This window comes from Serinus canaria, chromosome 18 (assembly GCF_022539315.1).
Source record: "Serinus canaria isolate serCan28SL12 chromosome 18, serCan2020, whole genome shotgun sequence".
Lineage (NCBI taxonomy): Eukaryota > Metazoa > Chordata > Aves > Passeriformes > Fringillidae > Serinus > Serinus canaria.
In genome coordinates this window covers 8,115,093-8,129,711 of record NC_066331.1, presented here as the reverse complement: position 1 = coordinate 8,129,711, position 14,619 = coordinate 8,115,093, and the positions used below count along the sequence as shown (strand labels likewise).

Sequence of the window (14,619 nt, the reverse complement as noted above, 5' to 3'; positions counted from 1 at the left end):
CAGGGTCAGCTTACAGGAACACACGGAGCAGAGGAGTACAGGAATAGCTTCCCATAGCACCAGGCAAGTTTTGGGTTAAAGTTGCTGAATTTTATTGAATTCCTGCTGCTGTGGATGGTGGGTGCGGCAGAGGGAGCAGACTGGTGGTGCAGCTCTGGGGTGGGAGGGGATTTTGTGCTGCTGTTGGACGTGTGCTGGCTGAGAGTTTCCTGGTGCTAATTAATGACTGTTGGTTGGTGGACTAAATTCTCCTGGGAGATAGATGAGCCATGAAATGGGGCATTTGTGTGTGCATGCAACATTGGGCTGAGCTTTGGTTTGGAGACAAGGTAAAAATGCAAAAAAGCAAGAATTGCGGTTGTGTGTGAACCCCAAAGCGCTGCTGCCTTGTCCAGTGTGATTCCAGATGGTAGGATACAGCATCCAGGAGGAGTACAGCTGTCCAGGGTGTGTGCCCTGCTGTAAGGACATCCTGAGTGCAGATCAGGACATGTCACGACAGATAAAATAAGTTTGAAGCACATGGAGGACTGTGCTAGCCCTGGGAGCTCTGACCTCTCCCATGCTGTTGCCATCCGTGATTTCCCATGTTGAGATCAAAATGCCTGTGGGGCTCGTGGGTAGCTCTCTGGTGGGGTTTGAATGTGTTTGACCCCAGAGCCCCTCAGCACGTCCCCTCTCACCATAGCTCGAGGTATGCACATGTGGCAGGGTCTAATGGCTTGGTGGCCAATGACCCGGCAGCAGCGGTTCCTGGACGCCTCTCCATGGGGAATCCAGACTTCCCTTCTCTGAGCACGGTGGAATTTTTATAGCCCGTGGTTTTAAATGCTGTGATTTCCTTATGGCCCTGTCAGAGCTGTGCTGGGGCTGGTGAAAAACGGGCTGGAGCTGCTGCTCCTTGGGTAACGTGTCTGAGCTTTGCTCCAGTACAGGGGAAAGGGAAAGCTGGCTCTCCTGGGCTTGAGCCTGCTGGGTGCTGTGATCTTATGGCTGAATTCAGCTGGACTTTATTTCATTTATCCTCAAAATTTGTCAGGCTTTGTGGAGTAGGGTACAGTAAAGTGACCTCGTTTGTTAAAAAATATTCACCAAAATGGGAGTGAAAGAGTTAATCTTGCAAGTACAGCTCAGTGGCATCCTGGAAGTGTCCAAAAATCAGGAGGGGAGTGGGCATGTAGCATTCCAAGGTAACAGGGTAGAGGGGCCAGGCTGGCAAACCCCACTTACCACAGGGACTCAGCAGTGACTCGGGCAGGGACGTGGCACTGTGGGATGGGTGCCCAGCTGGCAGCAGGGAGGTGAAGGCAGAGAGGGTTTGTGCACATCTAGACGGTGTGAGCACTGTCTGCCTCCCAGCTTTGTTCCTGTTCCCTGGGGTCCCTGTCCTCATGGGGACAAGGCAGAGTTCTGCCATGAACGCTCTGAAAATCTCTGTTGGCTCATCCCTATCCTCCCCCAAATGCCAGGCAGTGCCGGGGTGCTCACAGGTTCCTCATTGTGATCTCTAGTAAGGGGTGCAGCTGGTGGGAAATAAGAAGTGGTGCTTGCTCCAGCCCCTGATCAATCCCCTGAAAACCACTGCCCAGGTCTGGCTGTTGTAGGGATGCTTTGGGGCCATCAGATTTTCCAGGCTGAGACATCCATGTCCCTGTGGTCCTGCTGCAGGGATGCTGCCTGGGTCCAGCTGCCTCCACCCAGCTCTCCCTTCTCACAAACTTGTGGAAAAGTGATTTCCTTTCCTATTTTCTGGCCCCTTCTCAAACTCAGGCTGAGTTAACTCTTGCTGTAGATGCAAAACTTGCTGGAGGGCCCTGCTCAGGCGGGGCTGTAAAAGCCACATTTTCTTTGGGAATCGGATTAAGGCCCCTTTTTCTTCCTGCAGTGTGGGTGACATGAAGTCTCTCTTTGTCCTGGATGGTATTTCTGGCCCAGCTGCAGTGGGTTAACCCTTTGTCATCCCACACAGTCCTGGTGATGAATGGCCCTTTGCTAAGCAACAGGGACCTTTTCCTGGGGTGGAAGCACTGTGGGGGCCCTGTGGGCTGTGTCCTCCCCCTGCCCAGCTGGGAGATGAACTGCAAAGCCTTGGTGCCTGGCTAGCGGACGTGTCTGTGGGACAGGGACCTTCTCTAATGCTGCTTCCCACTGCCTTTCTTTGCCAATTTTAGTCTCTTTTCATTCCCTAAGATAAATGGATGGGACTTTGCACCCCAGTCCTGCACTGGCACCAGAGGTGTCTCCATGCTGGGGCAGCCTCAGGCTGCCTGGATGGCACAGAGGGACATGGGTGGGAGAAGGAGGGGGCCAAAGTGACAGTGAGAGCAGAGGCCAGGCCAGCTGGCAGAACACAAGAGCTGCCTGTGTGCTCCTCGGAGGGCAGTGACCATGTCAGTGGTGGTCCCTGGGCACCAGTGCCCAGCCTGGTGTGGCACTGGGCTGAGCCAGGAGAGCTGGAAGGCTGGATAACAGCCAGGAGCAGGGTGATGGCAGGCAGAGAGCATCCATAGGTATCCCAGGAGCCCTTGGCTGTGATCCCCAGGATCCAAGGAGGTGTCTTGGTTTGGTTCTCAGTGCTGGGCTCTGTGGCCAAGCAGAAATGAAGGTGATTTCCTGGCCATGCACAGTCTGGTGGCTGTGGGCATCTCACACACCAGACCTGGGTCCATTTTACTTTTTTTTTTCCCACTGTGCTGCATTGTTGCATCACCTTGGATCCATCCACTGCTGCTGTGAGCCTGGCTTGGTTTGTTTGTTTATTCCAAAGCCAAATGGTAGCAGGAAATGTCCCTTTCTGGTGGCCTGGAAAAGCTGCCAGGGGCACACAGTGCTGGCTCCCTGCAGCCTGATCCTGTGCTGTTATCAGGGAGCCTCCTGATGAGAGCAGAGCAGGGATTTCTCCAGAGGGGGTCCTGGACCATGTCAAAGTGGCATCAGGAGCTCCCCACGCCTCCCAGCAGTGGGGGGAGTGCAGCCCACAGAATTCTCCCTGTGTCCCTCTCCCTCCTGACTTTCAGGACATGATCACCCCAAGGCTGGTGGAGGGGGTGCCACCATCTCCCAGAGCTGAGCCAGCAGCAGATGGGCATCGAGCAGGGTTCACTCCCAGCGTTGGGAACTGCAGGGAGGCAACACATTTCCCTCCCAGCCCTGCTCCTCCTCCCCTCCATCCTCCTGACCTTTTCCCATCAAAACACAAAGCACTATTCTTCGGAGCAAGGCACCTCCATGCGAGGAGACAGCTGGCCAGCTTGCTGGGGATGGGTTGTTATTAATTAAGCTGCAGGAGACAGCCAGGCAGCTTGAATGGAGTTTTCCTTCTTTTCAGGCTTAGGATGCCCTAAATTCTTTCTTCTTTACCTCCAAATGTTTATAGGTTTAAAAAGAGGCAGCAGACAAAGGATGGAGAAGGGGCTATTATATGCAGCTTGCAGGGACGTGTATCCCTGCACGTGGACTGCAGGGACTGTTAGGGCACCCCAGCAGCTTCTTTGCAGCTTGGTTTGTGCCAGGGGGTTGCTGTGACCCACAGGGATGTCATTGCCTGGGCATCTCCCCATCTAGAGAGGAGATGCCACTTTGGGGTGAAATGATTTAAACTGCTTGAACAAGTTTGGGGTGACTCAGGCAGTTGATTTTTTCACTCTCTGCTGTTTTCCTTTGCAAAGGTGATTTCTTTTCACCAAACTCATCCTCTGCCCCTGCTGCTGGGCCTGCTTTGCCCCTGCTGCTGGTGGTGAGAGGAGCAGAAGTGGTGGGGGGGCTCTCTGAGGGGCTCCTTGGTGTGTGAGTTCTGTGTAGGCTCCATCTGCTTCCCTCTCTCCACAGGGCAGGATACAGGGGTCTGGTGGAGTGAGGTGCAGAGTTTTGCTTTACCCTTTTTGGGCATAATTTGTCCTTTGTGATAATCTGTGGGGGTGTCTGAGGGAGCAGATGATGCCCTTGAGGAGGAGGGGTGAGGATTGCTCCTAAGCAGCCAAGTGTGTTTCCTTGGGCATGGCTGGGCCATGCCATCTGCAGAGCTGGCCCAGGGATTTGAGCAGCAGTGTTTTGGTGCCAAGGCAGACCTGTCCCTGCTGAGCAAAACCTGTGCTCAGAGCTGAGGCTGTGGCAGTGCCTCAAGATGCTGAGTGTGCTTTGGGTCTGTGCAAACCAGCAGGGCAGTGCCCCAACCAATGCCCCCCTGTGAGGGAAAAGAAATCTGGCAGGAATGGGGTTCTTTCTTTCAGTTCTTTTATTTTCTTTGGGTTCTTTCTTTCTTGAGGTTCTTTCTTTTTCCAAATATTTCTGACTGTGGAGTGCCTTCCTAGCAAAGCCTGCTCCCTTTTGGAAAATGCTGGATTGCCCAAGCACGGTGAGGAGCCTCCCGCCTGCAGATCCTCTGCAGGAGGAATGTGCCAGAGGAAGGGAGGCTACTGCAGGGGCACTGCTGGGATGTGACACCAGGAACTGAGGCATGGCCTCCCCAGGGAGAGGGTGACTCACGCCAAAGCCGTGGTGCCAGCTGCGCGTGATGGTTGGTGACAGCGTGTGAAACAATTCCTTCCTTCCTTCCTGGACAGTGGGAGAGGCTTGGAGATGTCCAGCTGGAGCAGACTCTGGGTTCTGGTGTGGTGGAAGCTGGGGCACTCCAGGCTGTAGTGTGGGTTCAGCAGGACAGCCATGGTGCAGTGATGTTGGAGGGTCTGGGTGCTGCTCCTGGGCAAGGCACGGAGGGGTGGCTGCTCCCTGTGCTGTCTCAGGATTCCCTGAGCTCTGGAGGGCTCTGGGGTGCTCTTGGCAGTGCCTGCACCCCTTGTTACTGCTGCTTCACTCCCCTCTCTCTCTCTCTCAATGGAGATTTAAGCCACCAAAGAGCTGCTTTCATGGAGGAACTGCTGGGACACCTGCAGAGGTGTGTCCAATATGGGCTGCTCAGAGGAGCTACCAGGCAGCTTAAAAGAAAAAAATCTGCATTATCCATGGACTTGGGAGTTCACTACAGCCAGAGGGGGGGAAATGTCATTGGTCTGTGGGTCTCAGAGATGTTCTGGGAGTTACCCTGCCCATGCTGAAGGGACCATGGTGGCTGCCTGCCAGAGCCCTCCCCAGGTGGTAACATTGCAGTCCTGCACTCAGGCTCTTAGAAAACCTTTGGCGTCATTTTTAGCTGTTCCTGGCACTGGGGGATCCTTTCTGTTCCTGCTAGAGGTGATGCTGTCTCTTTCAGTGCTAAAAAGAATTAACTTTTGGTCTTGTGATCTGCAAGCTTGTGTCCTTTTCTCGGTCATCCTACTTTCCACTGAGTTTGCTGGTGCTCTATCAAGGTCTTTGGATATGCTTTTCATTCTGCTATTGATCTGAGATTATAAATATAGCTGGCAGAATTTCCATCTGTCTGTCACAGTCACTGGGGACTGGCAGGTAGTCAGCATTGCAGCAATATTGAAAGAATAAAAATTATTTCCTAAGCCTTAACGGTGCACTTTTAACTGGGGCTTGCTGAGGTGCAGTAAAATTGGAAATTCAGCATTCCTGGAGAGAACATGTCCTGCTTGTTCTGCCTGTGCCCAAGGTCTTTGATATTTTCTTAGGAGCTGTGCAGCTTGGGATGAAGGGAGTTTGTTGGCAGGTCTGCCCACAGGCTGGATAGTCTGGTGAAGCTGCCTTCATTTGCAGATCTTGGTTATGCCTCACAGCTGGGGATTTGTGTTTGGAGCTGGCTGAGGGCAGAGCATTGCCTAGCACAGAGGAGGGCTGCTGGGGCTCAGCCCCACTGCTGGGCAGTTTTCTGCTGCAAAGGACTGTGGTTGGGATTGTCCCCAAAACTCAGGGACTGTTGAAACCCTCATTGGTGTACCCCTGAGTGTTCTCCAGTGAGCCCTACCAGCCCTGCACAGTGTGGCTGTGACATGGGGACCTACTTTCACTGTCAGGGATGTCCCATAATCAGGAGAGATTGGATTGTGTAAACCAGACAGGAATCTTCCTCAACATTTCAGATTAGTTGCAAGACTAAAAGCTGGATCTGTAGTTAGTTCAAATCCCTTGATACAACTTACAACAGCAATAGGCCTTGTTAGAATTGCTCCTAGCTCTGATTATGAGGTTTTTCTAAGAGAAGAACAATGAGTTTGTGATTTTAAAACCCTTAATTAGGGGATTTGGATCCAGTTCTTGGCTCTGCTGGAAGATTTCTGTGTGACCCAGGGCGAGTCATTTAATCCCTCTCCAGCTGATCTGCACTGGGAGCTGCTTCCTTCCTCTGCCTGTCGGTCCTGCCTGTGCTCAGAGCCAGGAATGAGCTGTGGGAGAGGCACAGGCAGGGCCCTGTTCTCCTCACAGGAATGGAGATGCTCCTGTAAGAACAAATCCCAGAGTTTGTCTGGGATTTGTTCTTACAGGGGTTTGTCACTCTGTGAGTGCCTCCTGTGTGCAAACGCCCCCAAGTCCCCAAGAGCCGTCCTGGGGACCAGCAGCACTCCCAAAGCCTTGCCACACTTGCTGTGAGCCAGGGATGACACTTTGTTGTCCTTTGGAGCTGCTGGCTCACCATCTGCTGCTCCTAGGGAGGAGGAGATAGGAGCTGAAACAAAATATTTTTTGTTAATTACTATGGGAAACAACTTGTACACAGTGTTGAGTTCCCACGTGCCCTATTTTTTTCCGTGAGGGTGGTGAGGTCCTGGCAGGAGGTGTTCAGAGAAGCTGTGGCTGTCACATATCTGGAAGTGTCCAAGGCTGGGTTGGACCTGGTTTAGGGGAGGGTGTCCCTGCCCATGATTGGAATTAGATGCTTTTTAAGGTCCCTTTCAACAAAACCAGTATGTTTCTGTGAAATATCTTTGCAGAGCTTCAGTGACCATGGGGAGAACTTTTCCATGGTTATTTTTATTCCCTCACAAGCAAGGCTAAAGTATGCCCATGATTTCAATCAGACAAAAATTAAAAAATTAAAAATTAAAACTCCTCACTCAGAGGAGTGAGGAGTTGGTTCACGTGGCTGAGCATGCTGTGTTCACCCCTTTGCTGGTCTCAGTTTGGGCACGTGAGCCCTGTGCTGATGTTAACTTCTGCACAGCCACAGATGTGGCCAACTTAATGACAGGGACAGGAAGCTATCACACCTGAGATCCTCCCGTGACTCTTTATGCAAGCACAGCACCTAAGTGAGCTCAGCACAGCCTTTTCCTGCCTTTCTCCAGCTAAAACAAGGCTGGAGTGACTTGCAAACAGACCCAGCTGCTACTGGGGCAAGCCTGGTTTGGCATCTAGCATAGATTTTCCTGGAGATTAGCAAGATTAAAACACTAATGCCCATTGATAGGGGTTAGAGCTTTAATAAGTCATAAAAAGTGGTGTAATCTGGCAGAAATCTGCATGCAGCTGCAGCATCAGCAGACTGAGGCTGGGTTTCCTGCCTGGGTGCTGGGTGAAGGTTTCTCAGAAATTGCTATTTTTGGTACTTGCTGAAGTGGGGGATGTGGGTCTTGTCCCACAAGACAAGACCCACAGCACCCGTGGTTTGCAGAGCAGCCTGTGCCAGCCTTGCTGGGCATCACAGGAGGGCTGCTGCCAGCCCAGCGTGCTGGGGAGGGCTGCTGCCAGCCTGGTGTGGAGTGGCTGTGCTGGGTGGAGGAAGATCTGCCACTGCTGGTGGTGCAGAAACAGAGAGAGAAGGTGACAGGCACACTACAGCCACAGGCAGGAGACAGCAGGGGTGGCTGTGGTGCCACTGGCACAGGTGGCAGGGCTTGCATCAAGTGCAGGAGTGTGGCAGAGGCTGGTGATGCTGGTAACAGGTCCAAGAGGGAGTGCAAGTACTAGCCCTGGGCTTGCAGGCTGTGCAGGGGCTGTTCGTGGGAAAGGGAGTCCTCTGGGTGTTGAAGAGTGCAGATGTGCACATCTGTCTTAACCCTTTCATCACCTGCAGGCCTTTCTCCGGGAATGCAAATCTGGGAACAGCAGGGAGAAAGTCTTGAGGTCATAGGGCAGGGCAAAGTAAGGTGTCAGACCCAAAAGAGGGAGGTTGGCTTCACCTTGGCTGTGACAGGAGAGAATGCCAACAGCACTGCTGGACATCATAGAGGGGACATCACCCCACAACAGGGTGTGCATTGGAGGGAGCAGGGACAAGTGGTGCAGCCCAGCTTCCCTCCTGTGGCTGGCCCTTCCCTCCGCTGCTGGGAGAGGGCTGGGACATTCTCTGATCAAGGTATAAGGCAGGAAGGAGTTGTGGAGGCAGCTAATTTCTTCATTCAGCTTCACTGATATAATTTCAGAGAGCAGCCATGCCCGTGGGGGTGGGTTGACATCTTGTCCTGCCAGATGTGAGATGCAGCTGCAGAGCAAAGCGAGCCCACGCTCCCAGCGCTCACACCCACCCGCGACTGCCTTGGGGCTCTGCTGGAGAATTTCGGGATGCTGGGAAGCAAAAGGCTTCCCTGGGCTCGGGGATGGGGATGTGGATGAGACCCTGGCCCTGGAGCAGTGGGTGAACTGGGCTCCTCTTGGAACGGCGCTGCCCGGCTTGCCCCAGCTTCTCTCTTTGCCCTGAAAGTTTCCCTTTGCCGTGGAAGTTTCTCTTTGCCGTGGAAGGTTCCCCGCGCCTCCTGCGTGGAGCCGGGGTGGGACGAGCCCCCGAACTCTTGTTCCTCTCGCCCCTTGCAGGCCCCTCTGGGCCCGGCCGGGCCCGGAGCGGCAGGGGGATGGAAACCGCCCGGGGGCGAAGCAACTTCCCGGGAAGAGGCTCCATCCCCCCGGGCCGGGCTGGAGGGGGAGGAGGCAGGGTGATGGGGGAGGAGGAGGAGGAGGAGGAAGGGCGATGGGGGAGGAGGCGGAGGACAGCGCGGGAGGAAGCGGGAGCCACCGGCTGCCGGAGCCGCCGCCGCCGCGGGTGAGTCTCCGCTGCCCGAGGGCGGGGGCTCCGTGGGGCAGCGCAGGGGGGATTATGGTGGTGGGGAAACGCTTTTTTTGAGGTGAATTATCCTGGGGAAGGGCTTGAGAGGGCGGGAGGTAGGTGCCGCGGTTCTCACGGAGGGCAGTGTGGGGGTTCCCGGCCGGGGCAGGGCATGCCCGGGGTGAGGGCAGCGGGTGCTGCGGGGGGCTCGGGCCTCGGCCCCTTCAGCCGCCGCCGTGCCCCTCAGGAGAGGCCGCAGCTCGGCGCCGCCTGGCCGCGCTGCCGGCATTGTCCGGGAGCAGTGCAGATCAATAGATCAAGACCTGCCCTGCCTGGGAGGCACCCCCTGGTCCCCTGCCCTGCCCCTGTGGGGTCCCCCTGGTCCCCTGCCCTGCTCTGGGTGCTGCCCCCGCTGAAGGGTTCGCGGGGCGTCTGGGGCGCAGCTGCCTTTGGTAAAGAAAGAAAACGACAGAAACAAACAAAGAAATTAAATAAAAATCCATACCACCCTGCCAATCAAAGAACAAAACCGAGCGGAAAAAAATTAAAAAGGGGAATAAAAAAAGCTGAGCTGCAGCCCCAAGATGTGAATCCCTCTGGCTTGCTCCTTTTTTTTTGCCGTGGCTGCAGTCAGTGCCTCGTGGGACGGGGGCATCAGTCCCGAGCACAGCCCGGGGGCTCTGGGCACACTCAGCCCTGACCAGTGCCCGTTCTTGGGGCTTGGCCGGCTCATTCCTTCTGCAGCGCTGTCTGGACAAGCTGAGTGTGGGGATGGCTGCCTGGTTCTTTGTTTACACAGCACAGAGCTCTGCAGAGCAGTGGTGATAGGAGTGAAGGGTGCTGTCCCTTGGCTGGGGGCTGGGGAGGGTCCCCGTGTCCCTTCTGGGCCAAGTACCATTGTCCAGGTTGGGTGGACAGGCGTGGGAGTGGATCCCATCCTCAGAGCCCCCATGGAATCAGTTTTGTGGGTGTCTTTGGACCCTTCTGGGCACAGGCACCCTGAGCCTGTCTGCAGGGAGCAAGGGCTGTGCTGGCCACTGGCGTGGGCTACAAGGGGCCTGTTGATGGAGCAGCTTCTGCTGAGATCTGTGTGCAGGAAGGTTCCTCTCAATGGGGTGCTCCCAGTGAGGGAGGGCTGCTCTGGGATCAGCTTTGCTCCAGATCCAGGGGAAGAAGCTCCTTACAGAGGGTGATCAGAGGGGCCACATGGCCAGAGATCTCTGCACACCCAAGGTGAGACTTGAAGTTGTTCATGAAAATCTTCTCCTTTTTAAACATGGAGGAAAACAGCCTAACAACTCTTTGCAGGTTTTTTAAGTGGTTTAGAGCTGCTGTCTCACGTGGTTGGAGGAATGAGAATGTCAGACTGTGGGTTGTGCTGCACACGTGTCTGACCGGGGAAGGGTGGTGGTCAGCCTGGTGGTCAGCGTCACCCCACATCCGGGAGCCACAGGCAGCAGTTCGAGGCTGTGGAGCTGGCACCACGGTTTGACCCCTCGGATGGGCTCCTGCATCCCAGCCCCGAAACGCTGAGCAGAGCCTGCAGCAGCCAGGGCGTTTAAGATGGGAAGGGAAGCAGTGATGGGGAGCATCCATCCATCTTTTGTAAATAAAAGAACCAGGAGAGTTGAGCTGCAGAGGGCAGGGGACTGCTGGGCTTCCGGAGGGGAAGCACAGAGTGAGGGAGGACGAAAGAGCACGTGGCAGGCAGGCACAGCTCGACCCACATGTGATGTGTGCCCCTGACTTGTGGCTCAGGGCTGGTTGCTTGTGGAAGCCCTCACACCACAGCAGGACCATTGCCTCCTTTTTTAAACTCTGAAAGGGGTTTATTGCCCACACGAGTAAAAGGCTTCAAGCATGGAGCATCCTGCATTCTCAGGACCACCTGGCCACCTCTCTGACAGCTCTTGGGTGGGTTTGGTCTAATGAAGAGGAGTTAAAGACACTCTGCTGTTTCTGGGTCGTGTTTGTTGGCACCCAGGTGAAAATGCAAGCTGAGAAGGAAACATAACTGGTTGGTAGGAGGGCCTGGGCTGGTGGCCAGCCTGAAACTGTAGCCCAATGCTCAGGGGTGCAAGGGACAGACTCAGCTTGGGTCTGGCAATGCCATCCAGGTGCTGGTGATTGCAGCTGAGTAATAGGAATTATTATTAATTAGGTACAGTTTGGTGCTGCAGGGGTCTGTGGCACTGGCGCTTTGTGCCAGGCTGAGCCACCTCAGCTTTGGAGTGAGCTGTGCCTCACATTCCATGGCACCCACACATCCAGCAGGGACCTGCCACCTTCAGCACCAGGGGGCTCCTGTGGCAGCTGAAAAAAAACCAGCAGTGCCTGGGCCATGCTGGGATTACATCCAGTCCTGGCTTTGCTGAGACTCCTCCGTCCCCTCAGAAGGGAGAGCTGTGTCTCTGCCACCTCCTCCACAGGCTGGATCCGTTTCCATAGCCTGTGGTCACTGGTTCAGTGTGCCAAGGGGAGAGGCCCTGGAGGCTGCACGTGCCACAGTCCCCACAGCCAGCTGTTCTTAGCCAGGAGCTGTAGATTCTCTCTTTGGAGCTACAGATGTCTCTGTGACATCCTACTGGCACGATTCTCCAAGAGAGATGCTCCCAAAACTTGAAAGGTTAAGGTGGTTCACACTTCTGTGAAAACATCCATGGATATTCAGCTTGGTAGGCTGTGCTTTCACACCCTGATACACCACTGTTCACTGCTCTGAACCTGCTCTCTGTGTTTGCACAAACCCATCCCACAAATCTGGAAGCCCATGGTATTTGCAGCATCTGTTGAGTGGAGGGAAGGGAAGTTATCCACAGTGTCCTGCTCTTCTGGGTGCCTGTTTGCAGCATCATTGAAAGGTGGCCAGTGTTGGGTGTTCCCAGGATCCAAAGGGTGTTTTCTGGATTTACTCCCCACCCATTGCCATTTTGGCATTGACTGTGTGTGCATCCCTAGAGTGTGCAGTGGTTTGGATCTGTTGATGGGAGGCCATGGCAGAGGTGCAGCCTCCTGGTCTCTCTCGGGTTTCTCTGTGCAGCCACTGAGCACCAGATCTGTGACCAACCCTGCTCTCCCAGGATGCCAGCACAGCATGGGGCTGCTGGGTTTAGCCAGGAGGTGGGGTGGGTGAGACATTCCTAGTTCAGCCTCTAAAGCAAGGGTGCTTTAACCCTTAACCCCACAAGGGTTAGAGCAAGGTTGCTTTAACCCTTGTGTGTCTGCAGTGCAGCCCCAGACCCTCAGGGAGGATTACCAGCCCCTGGCTTTGGGGTTTGGGGGAGCCCATGGCTGTCCTCACATGCCCTGCCTGCAGTGTCCTGGGCTGTGGCAGCCTCATGGCACAGCAGCTCCAGCAGCCCCTGGCCAAGCCCATCCCACAGCACACAGCATCCAGCTGGCTGAAGGAGCAGGAGGGTCCCTGGGGGGCTCCCAGGGGCTTCGTTCCCCGTGGGGTGGCTTTCATCTGCTGCTTCACAGATGTTGGCTTTGGCTCGTGTCTGACATGCATCAATTATAGAGCAACAGCCCCAAGCCTTTGGCAAAATCAACTTTGGAGCAGCTGTCCTGAGTCAGCCGTGCCTGAGCCAGAGCTCTGGCCTGTCCCTGCTTGGTGCAGTGCTGCCCTGGCCATCTCCACATCTCCTGTGCCCACATGGACAGGGTTTCCCTGGCAGAGAAAGGTCTAAATATGGCACAAGCACTTGTTCCCATGTGCTCGATGTTTGTCCAGGAACACTTTAGCAGGAGAGAGCTGCAGGCTCTGAGCTCTCTTCCCCATCAGTGAAGTGACAGCCCCTTGTGTGAGGGACAGCAGTTGGGTTAAGGTGGCAGTGGTGAATCATGTGAGGTCTGGTCCTGCTCTTGCCAAGGACTCGGTGGCACTCAAGGATTTCAGACAGTAATGGGGTGTTTGTTAACCTATCCCTCCTTGCAGTGCTCCAGAAGGGTCAGCTTGGTGACACTGGCTCTGACAGCACCACAGGTTTGACATCATCCCCTCAGAGCACAGCAGGTCACACAAATCCAGGTTGTGCCCATGATACATCCCAGGCACCCACTGCTATTCTGCAATTTATTTCTAAGACCTTTATTTTTTAGACAAGTGTTTCCTGGGAGTACTCCCTGCTACCCAGCACAGCATCCCTGTGTGCCATTGAGTGGTCCTGTGCTTTGGCTGCACCCTCCTTCTGCTGGCACAAACCCCTTGGAGCCGAGTTTTTGCTAAGAAAAGACCATCTCAGTGCTGGAAAGCTGAAAAAAAAATTGCACATTTGAATTGTGACATTTCCCTTGGGAGTTTGCTGGTGCTGCTGGGGCATTGGTGGCTTTGCATCCCTGCTGTCCTGCAGACACTCCTAGCTGCAATATACTGATTTTATTGTGTTTTTCCCCAGTCAGGACCCAGGTGCTTTAAATCACAGTTCCCCACAGACCTGCTGGAGCACATGGGCTGCCCTGACAGGGGTGCTGCTCTTCCTGTGGCTTTGGTGTGGCTGGAGCCTGGTGAGCCCTGAGCCCTTCTCCTCCCGCTGAGGGCAGTTTGGAGTGTCTGCTCCCTGAGCTGGGGACAGTTTTCCTGCACATCCCCCTGCCCAGGGACAGGTCAGCCCCTCTGCATGCTGCCAACTGCTCCTTGAGGTGCTGGAGATGCTCCTGGCCTTTATCAAGTGGAGGATGGCTTTCTGCTCTATTTAATTTCTTAATTTCTCTGCACCTTACCTGCCCAGTGTCCCAGTTTGCTGTCCTATCCTTTGGGCTGTCCCATGCACACAAGTGGTGCTTGGAGGAGTTAAACCCATTGCATAACCCAGTGTTGCTGCTGGTGGCAGCATATTTTCCACATGATTAAGTTTTTGTTTTGTTGGGGTTATTTTTAATGTTCTGCAGGGATTTTTTTTGCTACTTTTGGCCTTACCATTTTGGAATGGGGCTAATTTGGGATTTGTGGTGAGGCCTCGGGCACACTGGACTGGGTGACTTTGTGAGGGGCAGCGTGGCAGTGCAGTTGCAGCTGTGCAGGGTTCCCAGGAGGACTGGGATGCTCCTGTGGCAGTGCAATTCCAGCTGTGCAGGGTTCCCAGGAGGACTGGGATGCTCCCATGGCAGTGCAGTTCCAGCTGTGCAATGTTCCTGCTCTCATTGCAGTGCAATTCCACCTGTGCAGGGTTCCCAGGAGGACTGGGATGCTCCTGTGGCAGTGCAATTCCAGCTGTGCAAGGGCTCCCAGGAGGACTGGGATGCTCCCGTGGCAGTGCAATTCCAGCTCTGCAGGGTTCCCAGGAGGAGTGGGATGCTCCTGTGGCAGTGCAATTCCAGCTGTGCAGGGTTCCCAGGAGGACTGGGATGCTCCTGTGGTAGTGCAATTCCAGCTGTGCAGGGTTCCCAGGAGGAGTGGGATGCTCCCGTGGCAGTGCAATTCCAGCTGTGCAATGTTTCTGCTCCCATGGCAGTGCAGTTCCAGCTGTACAGGGTTCTGCTCCCATGGCAGTGCAGTTCCAGATGTGCGGGGTTCCCAGGAGGAGTGGGTTGCTTCCATGTCTCTCAGGGACAGCATTTTTGCTCTCTAGAAGCTCTCTGACTAATGCTCAGCTGCACAGCTGGGACTGAGGGTTGGAAAAAAGTGTTCAAAGTGACCCAGCAGTTTTTGGGATTAGTTCTAGGTTTTGTTTTTTGTTTCTTTTTTCTCTGCTTGGCCTATATTAAGCATGTGGAAGTGTGCTGTGCTTGCAGGAAGAGTG

The 14,619-nt window shown here is 54.6% G+C and overlaps 1 protein-coding gene across 5 annotated transcripts in view; it reads left to right on the top strand.

Moving 5' to 3' along the window:
• SEPTIN9 (septin 9) overlaps positions 1-14,619 on the top strand; it is a 156,041-nt gene that overhangs the window by 120,635 nt on the left and 20,787 nt on the right. Inside the window, exon 1 of one of the 5 annotated variants that reach the window (XM_050981280.1) lies at positions 8,857-8,875. The exons of the other annotated variants lie outside the window; for them this stretch is intronic. The gene's annotated coding sequence lies outside the window, so the exon portion shown is untranslated. Of the gene's footprint in view, positions 1-8,856; positions 8,876-14,619 lie in introns of those variants that run through there. 5 annotated transcript variants of the gene reach the window in all.